At 36.5% G+C, this 21,693-nt stretch overlaps 1 protein-coding gene across 5 annotated transcripts in view; it reads right to left on the reverse strand.

Annotated features, from left to right (window-relative positions):
• Positions 1 to 21,693, reverse strand: part of 5-HT1 (serotonin receptor) — a 158,151-nt gene that overhangs the window by 124,697 nt on the left and 11,761 nt on the right. Inside the window, exon 1 of one of the 5 annotated variants that reach the window (XM_076622688.1) lies at positions 10,123 to 10,511. The exons of the other annotated variants lie outside the window; for them this stretch is intronic. The gene's annotated coding sequence lies outside the window, so the exon portion shown is untranslated. Of the gene's footprint in view, positions 1 to 10,122; positions 10,512 to 21,693 lie in introns of those variants that run through there. 5 annotated transcript variants of the gene reach the window in all.

Consider the following 21,693-nt stretch of genomic DNA (forward strand, 5'->3'; position numbering starts at 1 on the left):
ATATTTATTCAGATAGTCGCAAGTTGCACGGGCAGTTTTCTGCTCGATAGCCACGTCAGGGATTAGTAAATATAGATCACAAGCAAGGGAGAATCGACGCGAAGGAAAAAAAATGTCCACCGAGACGTGCTATCATAAATCTCATAGCGTGTAAAGTCGCAAAAGGAGTGCAACTACGCCAGCAGCGTTCTCCTCGCGAGCATTTATCAGCCGGATCGATTGATCGGCCTGATCTATCGCATTCTTTACGCGCCATCGGACAAAGCTTTGTACGTGCCCGGTGTTAAGGAGGGGGTTGAGAGGCCGGCTTTATGACAGCCCTGTATTTTCTTGTTTTTCAAGCGAAAAGTAGTCCCGTGTACGGATTTACTCGTCGCGCCTCCGCGTTCAATTGTCGATGGGGGAAACTACAGGTTAAGGAAACTGTTTTTCTTTACGATCCAGTGACGAATAGAACATTCGTAAAAGTTCTACCAGGATCAAAGGAGTTCCATTCTTTTGAGCAATCAATCGCCCTTTCTATTTAAGTTCCACACTTCCCGCCACTTTAAGAAGAAATATTTTCGAAACGGGTTACTCTGTTCTGTTTCGAGTCGTAGTTTTATTACAATGTCGCTTTATCGGTGGCTAGAAACCCGGACTCTGAAAGGATTTTTCTACATTTCGTTTTGCTCTGACGTACGCCGTCGTTCAAAAATTTATTCTTATTTTTGACAAGATGCATTTTGATAGCGAGGACTTATCATCTTTTACAGACTTCAAACTTTCACCATGGTGAGACGCCGTGATGTCGGTAAGTTGAGTTTCAGATCTGCCCTGAAGAAGTAGCCTGCTATGTTTACGAAACGTTGGCGCAAGGTGCAAGTGCAAAGTGCAAGTGCAAAGTGCAAACATGTGTGCTGTCAAAAATCCAATATAACGATTTATCACTTATCTTAAGAAGGCTTATATTTTTCTACTTAAAATACTTCTGTTCCATCATCAGGTAACGTAAAAATAAAAAGATCAACAACGATAGATATTTGGAACACGATGTCAGTAAAATCTACCACCCACATATATATACACAGGAACTAAATTGGTAAGAAAAATGTATTAGGTTGTCCCAAAAGTTCCTTTCGTTTTATAAAGAAGTAGTAGATGCACAACATTTTATATTTTATATTATTTTATTGAATTATGTGTGATCCATTTTATTCTATTACTACAAAATGGATCATACATAAATCCATAAATTAATATAAAATAAAAAATGTTGTGCATCTATTATTTCACTTAGGAAACGAAATAAACTTTTGGTAGAACCTAATACTATGCCAATGTATTAACGAGTCGACATAACGCGCTTGACCAGAAGTCCATTCCATAAACTCGTCGACTTATTCGTCGATTCAGAGCGGCTAATTGGGCGATTCAGTACACAAAACTCGGCAAACTTTTTCTCGAACAGGTCGCTCCGTTTTGAGTGCAGCGGCAACTTCCAGCTATACACTTGGCGACGAACGGTGGACTCGTGGCAAACTTTTCCAATACTTTATTAATTAACTCTATCGATCGGATAAATTACATGCAGAGGCGTGTCGTTAACGAATGCACTTGTTAATTATTAATTTAACTGGTTATCAGCGTAGCTCGGCGATCGTCAAGGCTACTCGGAAATTAACTTCCGTCGACCTCTGTTATTGTTCTCTCGAGACGATAATCGTCACTCCACGTTTCTCCAACTTCGCAACTGAAACGTAACTCGGTTCCCGTGGATCGTGAATTCTCCACCAAATACGACCCTGTGTCCAAAAAGTATTCGACCCGTGGATATAATCTTTCTACTTGAGCGTACCATTATATAAGGCTGATTTTTAAAATTCTTGTTTAAATCTGTAATATTGTAACGAGCTGCCTCTTTTTTTGTGAAAAGCTTAGTAAAAATTCTGAATTCGTTCGAAGCGCACGTTATAATGTAAAAAGTAACAGTAGACCCTGATTTATTGCGTAACAGAAGCTCTAGCGTCTCGTATGGTCGCTTTACGCCATGTTCGATCACGTGCGTTCCGTATCTACTTGGCCGTATTTTCTTGCTTTACCGCGAATCCAAACAAATTATTGTTTATATCGAAAGATTCCCAATCACACTTGGGAAACTGTGAACGCAGCTGTTGTATCTGTATCCACAGGTCGCATACATTTCACACCTTGTACCTTATTCTCGTTCTAAGGTTTGCGTGAAAAATTTTCATCGTTCTGTAGTAGTGAGAGGATGTACGGTAGGAAGTGTCCAGGACGCGAAAAAACAGCAGCTTCGTGGTTAATGGGAAATTCGAGAAGATCAGATTCTTTCTGGAAACTAAACACCCCTCACAGAAGCCACTGCTCTTTTGTCAGATTGGAAGATATTGATTCTAGGCTCCTTCGAGAGACTCTGCGTTTCATCTATTGCTTAGGTCTTTTATTAACGCTTTTCGTCCTATTTCTCTATGATGTTCCATTGAAATTTTTGTTTATTTACACCCTCGAGAATTTCTTTGCCTCTTCCATTTGATTTCCTATGCTTTTTGCTTGCTTGTTCGGGTAAAAGTTGGCAGACTTTCCTCAAACCTCAGAACCTGTTATTGTGTTATAAAAACGCGACGAATACTCGCAAACTTGAGATAACTTAAACCTGTTAACAGGTTAGGAGAAAAAAAGAAGCGAACTCGTCATTTGGATTTCAATGCCTTTACGAATCTCTTAGGAATAACAATTTCCTTATGTATATAAATCTCCCAATTTTTCAAGTATTAGGTTGTCCGAATAGTTTCTTTCGTTTTATAAGGAAATAATAGACGCACAATGTTTTTTGTTTTATATTAGTATATTGAATTATGCGCGAACATAATAATAGACATAGAACGAAATGGATCATACCTAATTCAATAATATAATATAAAACAGAAATTATTGTTCATCTATTATCACCTTACGAAACGAAAGAAACTTTTCGGACAACCTAATATCTTACGTCAACTTAATGTTATCGTATTACCTACATAATTTCTTCCAATTCTGAACTGTTTCAAAAGCTTTAAAAACGGCTATACTATTATAATTCCCAGCTCTCTATTTACATATTAATCAAATTGCTCGATTTCTTGCGATTCTCCTCCTATCTCTACCCGGTCTAAAGAAAAGCTATAATAACGAAATTGAAACGCGTAGAATCGCGATTTTCCAACATAATTAAGCCAGAACGCACGCTGAAAGGTGGCGCGACACGACCCGCTCATGAATAACAAATTCAACGTTCGCTTTTAACGTATTACCGATCACGAACCAGCATTTCATGGAACGTGAGAGCCACACCTCGATGCTGATGCATAGATTGCACGATATATGTTTCCTTCGCGGTGGCCAATCGTTTCTCGATCGTGCTACATGTAAAAGCTTCGTAGAAGCAAATAGCACGATGGCAAGATGCGTAAAAGCAGAAGCTCGTCTCGAGACAAAACGAGGATTTCGAAATCTTCTCCCGTGCGTGTAAACTTTCGTAACCATGGGCGAAATTTTGTGTCGGCGCGCGCTTCAACTGCTCGTCCAAACTCGCCGGCTCATTTGCATTATTTTTCGTTTAAAATGCAAACCATACTTTATGGCGCAACTAAGAGAGCGGCAGATTTCCTCTATGCGATTTTATTACGCTCGTCTGTTAAAAAAGCAGGTGAAACGATATGGAGATCCGAGGTAGAATATTTTTCTCTCTTTGGAAAAAGATAGAAAAAATTGCAGGGTGGAGATAATTTCGTTGACATCATGATGGACAGAGAGGTAGTTTGATGTTGATAATGACCGATAATTAAGAGTAACCTTTCCCATATTTATTCGATGCGTGTACGTTTTGTTTTTCAAACCATTTGCATTATGATTCGTTTAATAACAGAGAAATTCCTTTGTTATTATTCTACATATTGGATTGGTTTGGCGAAAATTTTCGTTGTTATTAGAAAATTTTTGATGGTACGCAAAATACGTCTAGTTGATAGGATAAATATAAGTATGGTATAAATTTTGCAAAAATATTCAGAGTATGTTTTCTACCTTTAGAAAATTCGTCGTCCACGAGGTGAGAGAGAACAGGTAGATGGAAGTCTCTGCGAATCGTGCATTACACTGGAAAGTTTCTATATGTCTTCTTGAATACACTTGAAAACAGGTATCTACACAGTGGAAAAGTAAAGGAGAAAGAAAGAAGACCAGAATACAAGTTGCTACCTATACTAATACTAACGAAGTTATTTGCAAGTAAATTTAATCGCATCGAATTTAATTATCTCTGATAACAATTAAAAGCAGTGCTTTTGATAAACATCGAAACATCGAGGAACAAATAAAACGCTATGTAAGGACGAGTCAATAGCATCGAAATGACGAAATGATGCGCGGTGACTGTAATCGGCAACTAAAATATTGTTATTGAAACGTTGTAATATTGGCGATGATAATTAAAATTCGATACGTACCGGTAACAATATGCGGAATTCTATATGTAATTACGCTTCGACAAGTATCGAGATTATTCCCATAATTAATTCTATAGCAGGACAGCAGCGTTTTATACGTGAAATAAATATTCTACAGTTAGACAGAGAGAAAGAGAGAGATAGAGCTAATATGATCGTGATAATTGTCCTCGAAAAACTACCTCGAATCGCACAGGGTAGAAATTATTCCTGACCAGTCCGTTTCGCGTAATAGACAGTTAAATGACAGCCAACTAAAACAACGATCAAGAAAATAGTTTTATATTTTCGTGGAATTAATATAAGCAGGTTAGCAAAATTTATCTCCTTTTTAAGAATAATGTTGTTTCATTATTACATCAGAAACTGTTTCCACAGTTATTCTGGTAACGATCGGCGCGTAAACATTCAAAATTAATTTCAGAATTCCGTTCCGCACGAAGCAACGCTACATACTGCAGTCTAATTTATTTAAAGAAAAAAAGTATACGCGCGTAAAGTTGTATCGCGTGTTGGAATCACGAAGCTAAAGTGGATAAAATTTCGAAGCCACGCATTGACGGCCAGTATAGAAATTTCATTCTGAAAATAATTTTCCAGAAACACTGAAATGTGTATAGCATCGACACATCCTACCACTTTCGATAACACGATGGAATTTTTTAATAAATTCTTTCCGTACGATATCTACACATCGGTCCATATATAGTAGAACATTTGCAAACAATGAGGTAGACGGGAAAAATTATCATTTGCAGTATTAACTATTATCACATGTTGTACCATAGACTGTGGAGAATTCGTATATGCTATATTATAATCCAAGCTTATTAATAAAAAAATCTCATATATTACAGAATTAAATCTCTTTCTCGTCTAAAAATTTGGATATTATTAATTTTCCCATTGTTTTATTAAATGTATTATTAAATTTCCCATTGTTCTTCCATTCTTTAATTATCATCAGAATATTCTAAGTAATTCGTGAAAAATCTTCTGAATAGAATTTATATCACGAAAGATTCTATGGGTTAATACATAATCGTCGATTCATATTTTTACCATTATTATTGTATAAGCTACTAAAAAAAAAATGTTCTTTTCATTATCCTACACGAACAGATAATTCTGGCCAATTAATCATTTCTCTGATAATCTAACTCAATCATGACGTTCAGTATGTATATAGAACAATTTTATTTCATCTTTACTGCATTTTATGGTTAGCATCGATACTTATAACTTTATATTACACAGACGATAGTTCGATTAACCACCATGACACCTGCTACATGCATCGAGGTTTGCACAATACCATCATCGGTTATTACTATTAAACCTATTAACTGGTCGTAAGGAGAGATAAAGGGTTATCGTGCTTATCGTGCTCCCTATTAATTACATCTATCTTCGCAACGTATCTGTAAGCAATCCCCAGATTATACTGTTACCAGCTGTTACCTGTTATTAACCGGTCAACTGTTCTAATTATTCGTATCCAGGGAGAATAAATCGGGTAACTTTGTTTCAACGACCCTTATAATTGCAAAGAGTTTCACCCTCCTATAATCTCTCCATAATATGTAATTATAGATCGTTGTCATGAAAATTCATAGCACAAACTTCTTCAAAATCATCTAACAAAGAAAACTCGCCAACTCTTAATTACCGATTTTGATGTAATTTTTGGAGATGCTACTTTTAGTAGAAAAAAAAAGAGTTTTATTCTGGAAAAATATCGTGACCCATATTTCTTGATCGGCAATCCTCTGTATAGAGAGGGTGAAAACAGCCTTTAAAAATTGGAGTTGAAAACATATTTTCTGGAATATCTCGGATATTATTACAGATCATTCATTCATACAGTAATCATTGTAAAAAGTCAGAATGGCAACTCGTTCGCCATAAAACGAAAAATTGCCCCTCAATTTTATGGAAATAAATATACGATTCTCTACGTGAATATAATTCGATTAAAATTATAGTTATATGTTTCCAATCGCGTATCTTGCGAATCAGTGTAAATAGAAAAGAAATGTATTGTATCACTATGAACGACTATGCTGCGTTATAAATTGCATTGATGGAAAAACGGTGCCTGGTGTTGGCACACATCGCATTATAACGTTTCATTCTCGCGTTTAATTCAATCTACAAAAATTGCTTCGTCCCGTTAACACAATTTTAAATAATTGCCCGTTTCACGTTACACGCTGCCGGTGTTTCGCAACAATTACGGATTCATTCTTGTAAAGGTCGTTCGTTTGTAATGAAATTTTAAATAATTGTGTCCCGAAGATACGATATTCTTTATGACATGATCGAGAAGAATTTTCACGTCGTTAATACTCGATAGCACCCTGATATCCTTTTCCATCGAATCGTTAATTAAATTTATAGCTTCGTATCATTGAAAAAAAAAGTTTGTAATTTCGTAAACTGGCTACGTTTATTAACCCTTCCAGGTAAAACATATTTTTACACTTTTTGCGAACAAACCGACTCATTTATATTCATCCGTAACTATTTCACTGTTGCAGACGTTCAACAAGTCTGAAAAATTCTACCACACTCGTCAAAGTGTTCGTTACCTTATACAATTACCTTTTAATTCAAACGTCTACAGGGTTTCTTAGGAAAAATAAAATTTCGCTTCGAAGAAATTTACAAGTAAAATTCCACTTATTGTGTAAACGTGCCAGATTGATAGACACGTATATTTATACCGATTACAAAATTCTGAGTTGCAAAGGCTCGATTGTCGGCTGTCGTTTAGAAAATCCTTTCCTTTTTTACTCTGACAAACAATCATCGCCGAAAGATTCAACATTATTTTCAACGTTGTGTTATTTCCGTCATTTATTCTCGCCTAATACTCGTTCGGACCCTTTTAACCAGATTCGTTGAAACATTTTTCAGTAAGGTCCGCGTCACGACATATTTCTCTCGTTTCCTTCCTCTACTTATAACACTTACTCGATATGAAGTGTCTTTAGGAAAAAAGCAATAACTTTGTGACAGCCTCCATCATCCGCTATTACGTGTGATTTCGTAAAGCATAGCAATTAGACAAATTTGATCGAAAGAAACTGACAAAACCAACCACCGACAAGCGATTATTTTTCCTCGTTAACCGTGATTCGTTTCAAGTACAGGAGAAACGAACGTGCTCCGTTGACACGTCGTTTGTTCGTCCGACGATTTTCCACTCGTAATTATTCGTTAATTATTCCGATGAGTGACTTTCAACGGCGTAACGATGATAACCAGCCGGCCTGGTAATTTCGTCGCATCGTTCGATTAAACAATGAGCCGAGGGCGCTGAGCAGCGAGCGGATTATACGAGCAGCGCGACGATTTCCGTGATCGATACGGCCAATAATTCAGATTTTATACCAAACCTAGGCAATCGAGAAAAAGAGGATAATCGAAATCGATTATTATTCAACTATTCCGCGTCTCTTGAAAATAATAATTCATCGAGAGAGCTTCGTTTCGCTCTCCGTTTGTTCAAATTCAAATCCCGCGCTCAATGTGGTATCACTGCGCCTGTTCTTGGATGAATTATTGCTCTAAAGGCGGATGATTTCATTCAATACGAAAGGAATACCGGATTCCAGAAGATTTTTCAACCGTTTCCAGATGAACTTTTCTTTTAACGTGAAATACGATGTTATATATAGTAGCACAGACACTATAATGCACAAGTTTCGAAAAATATAGATCAATCGTGATTTTCCAAGTAAATGATACACGCTATAGCAATTATTTAATCATTTACGTGTTATTATTGCAAACAGAATAGAGGCATCTGTCAGAGTTCAGTACTTCGTCGTTTCACGCAACTTTATAATAAATGATCATTTTTCAATTTCAAAAACGCCATGAACTTACCAAATTATCTAATACTATTGAGTTGGCAACTAAGTGATCGCGGATTTTGTCAATACCACCTAATGACAAAATCAGCAATCACTTAGTTGCCACCTCAATAGTTTCGTAACGATTACTCGTAAATCTTACCAAATCAGAGATATAAATTGGAATTTTATCTTTCAAACGAGCCGAGATATTCGATGTCGATAGATTAGACACTTTTCTGCTAGAGAATAGTCAAGTTCACTTTGAAATGAACGATATTTAATTCAGCCATGCTAGGGTTAAATTTGTCGCGGCGTCCTTCAAAGGAAATTAATAGATGACGTTATTACTTGGCTATTATTCGCGACCACGCGTCAAATAGATAGATATTCGAACTATACGGTACTAATCAGTGATAATTACCGGTACAAGTAGCTGACTTCGAGTATTTATTAAATTACGCGACCTCCCTTTGTGATCAGCGACAAATAGAGAAATACGACGATAAAATGTTTGAATTTAAATGACAGCGCCAATGGAACGTTGTAACACAATCGGTGGAATCATTAATTATTTCCCTTTTCGCAGGAGAACGCTAATGAAATACGGGCGGACGAACTTTCATTGACTCTGATGAAGTATTAACGAACGACATATTATCTATACAGAAGAATATAAGTTGTTCCATATAGATCATAAATCAGAAGATAATAGGACTTATGGTAATTAGATATCAGACTGATAAGACTTAAGAACCAATCAAGTTCTTCCTAACAAGCTTATTAACAACCAATATATACAAACTCTTTTCGATGACTGATATAATTAATAATATAACTTTATTAACGATATCTCGCAACGGAGGTTATAGTTAAAATTAAATCTTTTTTGCGTGGCTTTTATTAGAAAGTCGTTGATGCTAAACTCGATGTTCAAAGGCGTACGTTTCGATCACCTGATGGGAAGATACGCGTGTTTATAAAAGCACGATAGCTTTAGAGGCGTTTAAAGTTCTTCTTAACACTACGATAAATACACCATAAGCTTTCGCGCGCACCTGATCGCTTCCTGGTTTACGTTCTTTCTCTTTTCGGGGTTCTTCACCGATAACCTGCCGTCGCTAACGATAGTCTTCCTGGGCTAGTAATACGATTTCTCTGTTCACGGAATTTTCATTCATTTTGGAAAATTTCCTAAACCAGGTGCGAGAAATAATTCTACAAATGTTGAACGATTCACGTGAACGATGTGAGTTGGTGTTTGATAATTCACTGTTATACAAAGTACATAGTACAGTTGCTCATATTAATATCCGGACATAACGCTATCTCTCGTTGCTTTGTATGAGATGGGATAATTTAAATAACATGTTGCTTATTTTAAAAAATATGAATCATTTACGTGGAATATTCTACGTGTTCTATATATTTAAATAATCGTCTGCCGTATCCAAAGCAACGTATGTATACAGAGATAGTGCGGCCTCTGAATATTAATGTGAGTAACTGTATATATTGCACCGATTCAATTATTTAAGTGATGCTACTGATGCATATATTATGTCGATTCAATTATTCAATCAGTGCTTCTGGCACAATTGTATTATAACTTCTAACACGTTTAAATGAAATAATTTACAAAGGCAAACAAAGCAGTGGACATTGCTCTTGAACAAGGACGATTAACTAACATAAAGAAATTTCTGATGAAGAAAGAATGCGGTTCAAGAAATAATATGTTGGTAACAACATGTTAATCAAAAATATATTACCAGAGTTTTGTTTACCAGGCTTTGCAATTAATATAACTTTGTTGCGATTAATATCCGAATTTTTCCAAATCGAAATATTCAATTGCTCTTTCGAGTGCCTCGGTACTTTAACAAAATTTCAGCAAATGCATTCTCCAAAGTAATGTTATCGTTCTTCGCCTTTTCTCCTATTTTGAAGCATTTCCCTAACTTTAATTGTACCACGAAACTACCACATAGTGTCTTGCACATTACGCGCACTCCGTACATTTTTGCATATAACTGCAAACTTTCCATAAATGAATAAACATTGCAATTAACCGTAGTACAACTAATTATCACAATAGGAAAGCGAGTTAAGAATCACCACCGAGAGACGAATAATTTTCCACGAAGTACGAGCGTAACTGTTGCGATACGCGAAATATCGTTGACTAACGCCCGCCTTCCACGAAGAACGAATAAACGCGAACAATTTGCATCTGATGGTCGCAAAACGCGGAGAACACGACATATCGTCGTGACGGTCAGAATACAGCATTGAACGAGTCGTAATCACGTACAGAATGCGTGTAAGAATTTCACGAACGCGACGTTTCGTTCACCGGGCTGGGACGAACAACGAGATTAAACCTGGGAATCGGGGATTCAATTTAATGAAAAGGAACTTTAGTAGTTCGTCGTGGAACCGGTTTCCGGAACGCTACACGCGCTTTTCCATTCTTGAATAATTTCATACATCGCGGCCATCATGATAACGCTAGAAGGTAACAATGAAGGAACAAGAAATTGCGAGACAAGAGACAAAAGACGTAACGGAGATAGATGTGAGATAATTGTGAAAAAAAAGAATTTCAATCAAATAATTAAATGCCATGATTTCCATATGTATACGATATTAAGGATAAATTAACGCTAGAAGAACGCGGAACAAAAGCAGATATTTCTCTGGAGATAAGGTGATAGAAACATTAGCGGAACGTGGATATTGAAATTTTGTGAACGAGAAACTTTATAGAATTTCTGTACACAATATTAATACTAAATGTCCGTTTAACCGTTTAGAAATAAACAGGATCATCCCGAGGTTTCATTAATTTAGACGATGCAGTTAATCAAATATTAATTAATAATGATTTAACCTCAAGCATGTAGATAAATTTAATTGAAAATAGCTGCGCGAGTACTCAAAACGTACAGCATTATCGATAATTGTTTGCCAAATTACATATTCTAATGGCAGACTCATCGACCATTTCAAATACAATCATCCGATCTTCTCGACTTCCAAATTGTCAAGTTCCCGAGCGTTTTCTAATTTCTTCCTGCAGTGAAGTAAAAATGTTGTCAAAGGTCGGGTCTTGTCCGGCTATTTCATTTCAAGTCCCCGTGCGAAGTTGATTTAATCAAACATTTTCAAACGCCATATCGCGCATGGACGATGGAAAGACAAAACGACGAAACGATTGCACCGCACGAGAATGTAAGTTCGCAGAGTACGCCGCATGCAGAAACCGCGTAAAAAGATTGCTGGAGCTCGGCCAGCGTCTCGTGACAAATTGACTCAGCCAACTGGCACCTTGCGGGTCGTCATAAATTTAAGAGCATGCGTAACGCGCGAGCATACTCGCTGCTCTGAATTACCTCGAAGACCGCAATAATTGGTCGGGAATCCGAGGCAATAGTCTAGCGCCCATTCGCGTGCATGGCCAGAACTGGGGCGGAAAATCAGCCAAAACGACGACCAATCCACTTTTCCAGAGACCACTTTTCGCTGGCGTATAATGGAGAAATTGCTACCACTCGATACGGAAAATTCCATTATACGCCTCGTCCTCGAAGGAATCATCATTTACACGTTGGCCGCCACGCTGGTCATCGGTGAACCGAATTATTAAATTTTTTAGAATGATTAAAATAAAATAAATTTTATGGGCTAAAAAGTTGTAAACAACGTGAATATGAGTTAGAAAAGATGGTTGGAAAGAGAGCAAATACAATATAATACTTGGCAAAAATTAAATATTATGGTACATAAGTGGTGGATAAAGGAAAGTTCAACATTGCTACATCACGAATTTTAGTAACTTTTGTACTAAAAGTTGTTCACCATGTTGGTAATTTGTTCTGTGGTGTATATTATATTTATTCGTTGCTCTTATTAAATATAAATCCATTTTGTACAATTATGATGTCTTTTCATAAACTTCCCTTTGTCCTCCATTGTACTCCAATCTATTGTCATTTCCACGGTTAAGTATATAAAATTCGCGTGCAATTAATGTATTAACGTCACCTGCTACAGTCTCGGTCAATTACATTTTCGTTCGTAAATATTTGGGCATCCGGTGCAACTCATACGCAGTCAAAGAAAAAAACGTGGAATTGAACGAAAATTGAATGGGAATAGAGTGGAAAAAGCGATACCTGCAAGATAGAATTCCATATCCATAATTTTTAGAAACATTTCTATATGCAATCTACGTGGATATAAGCGCAAAAGAATATTCATTGCCCGAGTTTTCGATTCTTTTAAAGTAAACAGTGTTATTTCACCTGGCAATTCGATTCGACTCGATCGATATAGTGTACATTCGAAACGAATTAGAGTGGACTTATTTTAAAAAGTTTTTATCGGAAAGGGCCTTCAAAAATTATTTGCGTGAGCGACGAAAGAATATATTTGAAACGCGATGTTCAGTATAAAAAATTTCTGAAACTTTCTGTACTACATAAAGGTAGAAAAATTTTTACCCACTTTACGACAATTTTTACGACGGAAAATTCGAAAGATATGTTCTATTTAAAAATGCTTTAAAATTTTTAAAAACTCGAATTAGCACGACATGATACTACATGCACCTGGAAATTTGGACAAATTCGGCCGTCAAGAACTCTATTTCTATGATAATATCCAATGTCTATTCGATACTCAACTTCCTCTTTCTTCCTACATTCTCGCTCATACCTCCCTCCGTAAGATGACAAATTTAGAAACGTCTTTCCGAAAGTCACGTCATTCCATGGCTCATTCCACGGATAACATACATTTTATTTAGCTTGAAACCGTATTCAAACGTGTAACAACGATGCATCGAATGTGAAAAATGTGCGACGTACCTTGAAGCGAGTTTCATAAATTACACTCGTATAACATACATATAACTATGTTCGTTACGTTACTGGTTGAAAAATCCGATAAACGTGAATGGGATTCCGAGAAATGATAGCTGGATTTTCTTGCATAATGATTTATTTAACGATATGCAAGTTGTATGTTACAGATTCCTTTTTTACGATGTTCAAATTTTATGTTCAACAGAATGATACGGTAACTTTTCGCTTGCCAGGTTTATATCACTTATTTTAAAACTTCTAAAATTTCTCTAATAATAAAAGTAATGTCGATATTTAGTATTTTAAAGTAATCGTAAAAATAGTAATTGTCTTTACGTAATTTATTTTATTACGAAATTCGTTACCGTTATATGAGAAAACTTGTAATACTAAATCTCGTGATTTACGAGTTCTAAAATTTCTCTAATAATAGTGGTACCGGTCAAATTTAGTATTTTAAAGCGGCATTAAAAGTAAAAATATTTCTCAAATTTAGATCATCCGTTTCATTATCAAACTCGTTACTGTTATACGAGGAAACTTCTATTAATAACTTGTGACCTACGACTTCTAAAATTTCTCTAATAATAAAAGTAGTATTGGTCGATAGTTAAATAAATCGTATTAGTTAGTTCAATTATGTTTGTAATTTGTGCTCCGTACGTGTCCTAATACTCACGACCAACCGTGTACTTTTAATCAATTTTCGCGGGCAGATGCGTTATTCGGCGGTTTTGACATCCCATCCGCTCCCGTAGTCTAACTTTAAACGCGTTTCGTTAACTAATTAGCGCGACTATTATAACTTTATAATTCCAATGCCGCGCTCTAGCCAAAAACCGCATAATACCAGCGTAATTCTAAAACGAGAACGAACTACCCAACTAAACCCGATCCCACCGGAAGAAACAAACTGTCTGCCGTTGCTCCGGTTCGGTTCTCCGTTCGCCTAATCAAAGGACAGTTTAAACGGTGTGCAACGAGCAGCCTGTTAACCGTCCACGAAATTGCCAGAAGGTGACGTCCGTGAAGGTTTAACAGCGAAAGCACAGTGAGCCACTTTAAGAAGCAGAACTCCAAGCATCCATTATTCGAGGGTTAGCGTCGTCGTGTCCCGGTTAATCGAACGTGAAAAGCGTGTCCCGACTTTCGACAATGGAACAACGACATCCGGTTTACAATGTCGCGAAAAGCGAGGCAAGAGGAAAGCATAGGATTAGGGAAAGGGACGTCTTTGAAACAAGACGACGACGTCTAGGAAACACGACGACGACGACGACGACGACGTTCACGAAACGAGACATTGACGTTGAATTTCTAGAGGGTTAAATGTCGTTTCAACAACGTATAACTAGGCGACATCGACCTCCCTGTTACCTGGAATCGATTCCCCGGCGCAATGTCAAATTGCATGGAGTTCGCACGGCACCGAGCTTACGCAGCGATGCATTTAACTTCCGAATGATCGATGAACGCTCGACTCCGTTCAGACGAGCAGAAAATGACGGCCTTGAAATTTGTCGCGATCCCGGATGCGTTTGACGATCAACGGATGATGAATTTGTTGGAGGTTTGTGTTTACGAAGGTTTGAGTTTGTGGCGAGACGAGAAGAAAAGTGAATGAGCTTCGAAACAAGTATGTACATACTATTATTGTACTTGGAGTTGGATCGAGTATATTTGTTAAGTTTCAGGATCGAATTTAGCGAATTGCGGAAATTTCGTTGAAGAAGATGTATCGTACTGTCCACATCATGAGTGGATCTCGGATGTTTGTGCAAATTCATATTTTTCGAGAACAAACATCATTTCAAAGCAACATGATATTAACATAATATTAACGTAATAACAAACAACATAATGATCGATAAAACGACAAACCTAATCATAACAAAAGAATCTACATGAATAAATAACCTACATATGTAAGCTTACGTATATAAAAATTTGTTTCATCAAATAAACATTACAACGAGGAATTTATGTTAGACATTTTCTCTATTTTCGCTTATTTTCCGTTCCGTATACTTTTGCATATTTAAATACAAAATATAGACAGTCTAATCATAAAGAAGACCTCGTTCATTCTACCATAATGCACGTGCTTTGACGTCGTTATTTTGTACATAACAATAACTTTTCAATCAATGTTGGTTTAATTCTAATTAACTTTCCTCCGTCTAAATTACTTTGTACTTCCTTTGTGTTTAAATGCTTCTCTGGTTATTAAATTCTGCATGAATTAATCTACTTTTGAACTGTGTTCAAATTTCCTTATTTTTTAATATTTTTAATTATTATAATATTCCACGTGCGCGTTATTGAAAGCATCGCCTTCTCTGCGATTACCAGCGAGCATCGAGCTACTTTTGGCAGAAAATCCTCCGTGAAAGAAACTTCCGTAATATTTCGCCGGCATCGTATCCGCGGAGCTCTATTTTACGATATCGCGCATTTATTCCCGACGAATTACGCCACGTCAAAACACTCCTACATAACCGTGATGATCGATGAATGCTTTCGACCACGTTCCTGTAATTCGGCTGGCGGTGGCTGTTTGGTGCTCGATGCACTTCCTACGATCGATTCATCGATAATTACTGTGACGAGTTCGAAAAGGCCCGTCTGTTTCCTGGAATCGCGCGGTAATGGAAAACAGAAACAGAACGGAAAAAGAAGCCGGAGGAACGAGGAACAGAAGATACGCTTTAGACACATGCCATTCGCTTAGATGCATGATAGTTCGTTTAAAGATAACACTTAAAAAAAAAAAGAAAAAAAGAGAAAAGAACAATGAAAAACAATCGATCAATGGTGCTACGGTAGAATAATTCTGTCAAACTATGGAACAAAGCGTGCACGCCTTTCAACTTTCAAATTCTCGTTGTTTTTTCTTCGACGTAAAATTCTAAATTTCCGAGTCTATTATTTGCGAACGTTAGCGTTAAAAAGTATCGCTTGTTTATTTTTTTACCAAATTGAATTTCATTTTATTTGTTTTTAAGATTGTTTTTTTCGTACCTTGTTACTTGAGACAAGTGTCCTTTATGTTTTAACTCGCACGACAGCCTTTATTTATTAATTTATATTAACTTTTCAAATTATACGAGAGATCGTTGCAATTAATTTGTACATTTTCATACAATTCTTATGATGTTGTTATAAATCGATCAAAGTGCTCATATTTGGAGACTCTTTTCAGAAATAAAGCTTTCTCCTTAATGTAAATTGAACGGAGATGTAAAAGAAAATAGGATGGCACATAGAGTTATCTATTTGATCCACAAAGGGTTCATAGGTCGTGTTACACCGTTTTTTTACGTAATACGCGCAGAAAATTTCGTAACGGTGCGACGATATCATCGTCGAAGAGGCAGAGAATAGCTGTATCGATTATGCAACGAGCTCGTGCACGTGGAAATTTCGGCGATGACCGCCTCTAATTCCCAGTTGTAAAGTTTCTCGCCGCTTTGTAAAAACGATGTACAAGCGTGTCGTTGTATTCTCATTCTCTCGCCATTATCTACGTTATTTATTATCGCGATAATTCCCTTATGAGACGAGAATCTCATTGTTGCTGCCATGCTTGCGTGGAAAGCAACTATGGAAAACTTTATGCCTGCTTATACATTTTCACCAACGATAATTACGTACGCCCTGGGATAATTTCGGTTTTAGCGAAGTAGAAAATGCGAACATTCCCCTTTCGTAATCAATTCTTCGCTTCCATTTTAATTACGTCGATGAACCGATCGTTTCTTCTTAAACGCTATACATTTCATTTTAGCGGATAATTAAGCAATCGAAATGTATGTACTTAACACGCGATGCATGCTATTTTAATAAATCGGATCCAGTAAACCATAGAAATATTTGGACACCGGTATAATTCTGACTTTTAAGCTTCGTCGGTAGCGACGGTATGCCCGTTCCAAAACTAAAGCAAATAGTTGACTTTGCAGATATAATTGCATTTAGAACAATAGTGAAAAAAGAAATAAAATTTCATATCACAAAAGTATTCTGAATATATAGTTTAGAAATGGAAAATATACTGGTATTCTAACAAACGCCAGATATTATATTTTAAACCACGTGTAACTGGATATTCGTATCAAACGTATAAATAAATTTTAAGTTCCGATACATCTATGAATTTTTATTCTGCAAACGTAAATTGACCAAAGAATGGTTTCGCCATATTTTCCCAAAAACATCAAAGATTATTGAGAATGAAATGCGAAAATCCCATACAAAATTTAAGTGAATGATTTTCCCTAAAAAAAGAATCAGACCCGCGTGGAACGAATTTCTAAAACGTCAAAGACTATTAACTATGAAATGGAGAAATCCTGCACAAAAGTTGATTGAATGATTTTCCCTAACAAAAAGGATCAGACCCGCGTAAAACGAATTTATAAGGCGTCAAAGATTGTTACGAATGAAACGGGGAAATCCTACATGAAAATTAACTGAATGATTTTTCGTAAAAAAAAAAAAAAATCAAATCCACGTAACACGAATTCATAAGTTTCACGAGAAATGCGTTAAAGACTGTGACAAACGAAAACAAGAGACTGGAATTTGAAGGTGGTAGGCGTTTACAAGCAGACCGACTTGCTGCCAGGACGAAACTTATTTCATGGACCAGCGATGTCGACTGGTAATTCTTGAATGAACTTCGACTTTTAACAAGTCATTGAAATAATTCATAAATTCGAGGAACGCTGTCCCTCGGGATCGATACGCCACGACGCGTGTAGGTACAAATGAATGCCACGTAACATTGATTAATAAATTTCCGAATGTATTTACGCGACACCCGTTAAATTATATATTCTACGCGTTACTAAACTGACCATGGATATAGCGTACGCAATCGACGGAAACATAGCTAAATAAACAGCTACATTTATCCTAATAGACAAATTTCAGTCAGTTCAAATTTCGTTATCGATATTTCCACGCGGTTCAACGCGATAAATCTCCGATTCTCGGTTAATTATTTCCACGCTGTTAAAACGTTCTCGATGAAAATTAAACCACGTACGATTTTTCAATTGCTCGGTGATCATTTTATAAAAGGCTAACATACGTAACGTCGTGATTCCGAAGATACGATATCGTCTCGTATCGTGTTCAAAATAATTCAATTTCTAAAAATTCTTGGTTAATAATATTCACTTTGATCAAATCTTCTTGGTGTACACGAATATCGTAGAATTTTTTACTTTTCTGAATGACATTTAAAAAAAAAGAAAGAACTACGATGTCTAGAAAACGCTGCTTGTCGTGACTCCGAAGACACAACGTTACCGTTCTCTCGTCGGCGCTTCTCAAAAGATTCTACAATTTCTTGACTAATCCGAGAAATTCCCGATGCAATCGAACCTCATGAAATTTCCTATTTTTCATAATGAACGTTTCTTTAAAAAAAAGCTACGATATATATATACCGTATAATGTTTATTGCAGCTCTGAAAACACGGTGACATCGCGTTCCAGATGTTCAAATCGAGAGAAATCTTCGTTTTGTCTCTCGTTCCTTCTCTTTCGACCCACACCAATCCTGGATCTTTATATCCGGTCTTTACGCTGACGATATCACGGAAGAACGTGCACCGGGAAGCATAAAAAGCGACGAGCACCCTGGGAGAACCACCAGCCACTGAATTCAAGCACCGACGAGCAGGCGCGGCTCTCCCTTTTTCTTTAAAATGTGTCACTCGTCGCTCGTTTCCTTTGTTTCGTTAAGCATCGTCTATATCGGCAGAAATAGAACGGAGATTTCGAAAAACGTATCTACGTTTCCACCAACCATACCGTTAACATCGACTGTCTCTCTGTTAATCGCAGTTCGAACGATGGTTGCGCGCAAAAAAAAAAGAAGAAAAAAGATAGAGACGAAAGTATTATAGAAAAGCTACGCGGAGTGCAACAAAACGAGGAGAAACGTTGTCTCGTTATTCTCGAAATTGTATCGTCGCGAATGGGATTTCGAACTTTTAATGAATAAAAAGAGTGTCGTTTTTTCCCTACGGTAATAACGGACTTCTGATGCAAATTCAATTGGGCCAAACAATTATTTCTCTATGGCGTTGGAAACGCGCGATTGTCGGCCTCGTTGAATTATTATTCGAATCACACGGGAAAGGAAACACACAGAGATTTTGAAATACGGTATACCCCGAAAAAAGGAGAAATTTGTCATCTTACTTGTCTGTGATTTCCGTAAAATTCCGACTCTTTAACGCGATAACATTCATTCCTCTGTTCAACGTTCCATCGTATCACGTATGTCCACGTTTGCTATGTGACTGCGTTAAGACAAGTGATTTTTCGCATGATTTTTAGTTACAAGCAGACCATGGATTTTATGCATTCGCGAGAGACTCGAAGATGCAGAAGAGCACAAAATGCTCGTAATATACGAAACGATATAAAATATTCAAAGTGAAATATTTGTTAATAGTGAAGTATACGTTTATTAGTTGAAACAAATATCTATTTATGTTCCATTTCTTCAGTTATGTTCATGAAAATATAAAATTGCATAAAAAAGATCTCATCCAATAACAGGTAAAAGAAGAAAAACAAGTGGCCTTAATTAAAAGAAACGAATGTCAGGCATGAAGCATACTTACATCACTAAATATCAAGAATCATATTAACCTTATTCGTTTAGTCTTAAACAATTAGTCAAAATAAACTTCAAAGAAGATCATTTGTCAACATACAATATCGTAGCCGATGAAACTCGTATTCGTAGAACTCGTACACTCGAAAATCAAACACAGGACAGTTTGTTCAACAAAAAGGAACGAAGGGAAGAAAAACGGACACGAGTGGGGGCTTTCTAAATATCACAGACTAATTGACTGGCCTCTGAAACGGCGAAAAAGAAGAGACCGAAACCGGTTCAAAGCTTGGTCTTCTTCAACGTGAATTCAACAAGTTAGCCGTTTTTCTTTGGGAGGACGGAGCTTTAAAAGAGGCTGCACCGTGTGAGATTCACGAGAAATCTAGATTAAAGGAACAAGGGGTTTGCCGTAAGGACAAGCCGACTTCCTTTCCTAGGTGACTATTCTTCAAAGAAAATTTCCTTGATCTTTCTTCACCCTTGACTTTCGAGATAAGACACACTTTGATCGATCAAACACCTTCAATGGAAAACTTGCTCGATAGATTCGTACGCAAGTTGAATAGAATCAGCAACTTTCAATGAGTTTCAATATCGCGCACGTTCGTTGATGATACGACAAGCTTTTTGCAAGATCGATTCGAAACCATTAGCCGAAAGTTCAAAAACGTTTTTCGACGTCCATTTTGGGCAAACTTTTCCTCTTAGAGATTATTTTCTTTCTTTCTTTTTTTTTTTTTTTTAACTTTCTGTGCATTTTCTCATGGCAAATGAATAGAAACGAACTATGACAGTTTCGAGTTTAGCAATCCATTGGTTCAAAATTATTTTTATTCTTGACGTACTGCATGACTTATTTTAACGTGATAACTAATTAGACGGTAAGTCGTGTTATTTATTTAAACACGTATCGTGCTCAGAGTAGCGGAATATCGCTTTAGTATAAATTTATAATTTGCCAAATAACATCTATCACGAAGATTGCACAAGTGCAGAGATGTATAGCCTAAGCTATACGAATATTACTCGTACTTTTCTATTTCCACGAGACAGTGTCCAGTGACGCTCATAGTAGCAACAAAGACGAACGATCTATCTAACACGCATATGAGGAAGAAAGCCATACAAAATTTTGTTACCTTTTTCGTACAGTCACTTTTGAACGACAAGATTGCTAAAACTTAAAATTGGTGTCGTTGAATTTTATTCGATAAGTATTTCATGAGTATAAGTTTCGACTGAAAAGTTAAGTTCCCAGAGGGCAAACTTCACATTCCATTTTTAATGAAACTTTGATATTTCGTAAAATCTGAAAAATTCTTGTTGTCTTTCTTGTATCGATGTCTCTCTGTCACTAAAATGTAATATCTTAATACAACATAGTTGAAAATAAAAAGTTAGTTTAAACTGCTAGGATCGATGATGACGGTTTCTAAAAATAGTTCACAGATTGATAAAGTTTCACGAGAAACTGTAACGAAGCAATATTTTAATATCTTTAATAATAACAAAACGTCACGAAGAGAAGATTTCAATTCGAAATACGTATTTGTAAATAGGTTGGTATTTTTCTTTCGTTATAGCTTTCGCTGAGAATCAAGCGAGTAATTCGTCTACGATAATGCTTTCATCGCCGAACATAATATTTATCTTACGATCGCAACTTAATCCTGCAAACGACGAAACTAATAACTTTCGCGTAACTAATAATTTCGTAATTAATTAATTTTGTCTTTCGCTTTATATGCATGTTTCTAGCAAAGCCACGTTTTGTGAAATACGACATATTATACATACATTAATCGAATCGTTTGAACGCGTAGATTGCAAAAATA

The sequence above is a fragment of the Bombus vancouverensis genome, chromosome 11 (assembly GCF_051014615.1).
Source record: "Bombus vancouverensis nearcticus chromosome 11, iyBomVanc1_principal, whole genome shotgun sequence".
Lineage (NCBI taxonomy): Eukaryota > Metazoa > Arthropoda > Insecta > Hymenoptera > Apidae > Bombus > Bombus vancouverensis.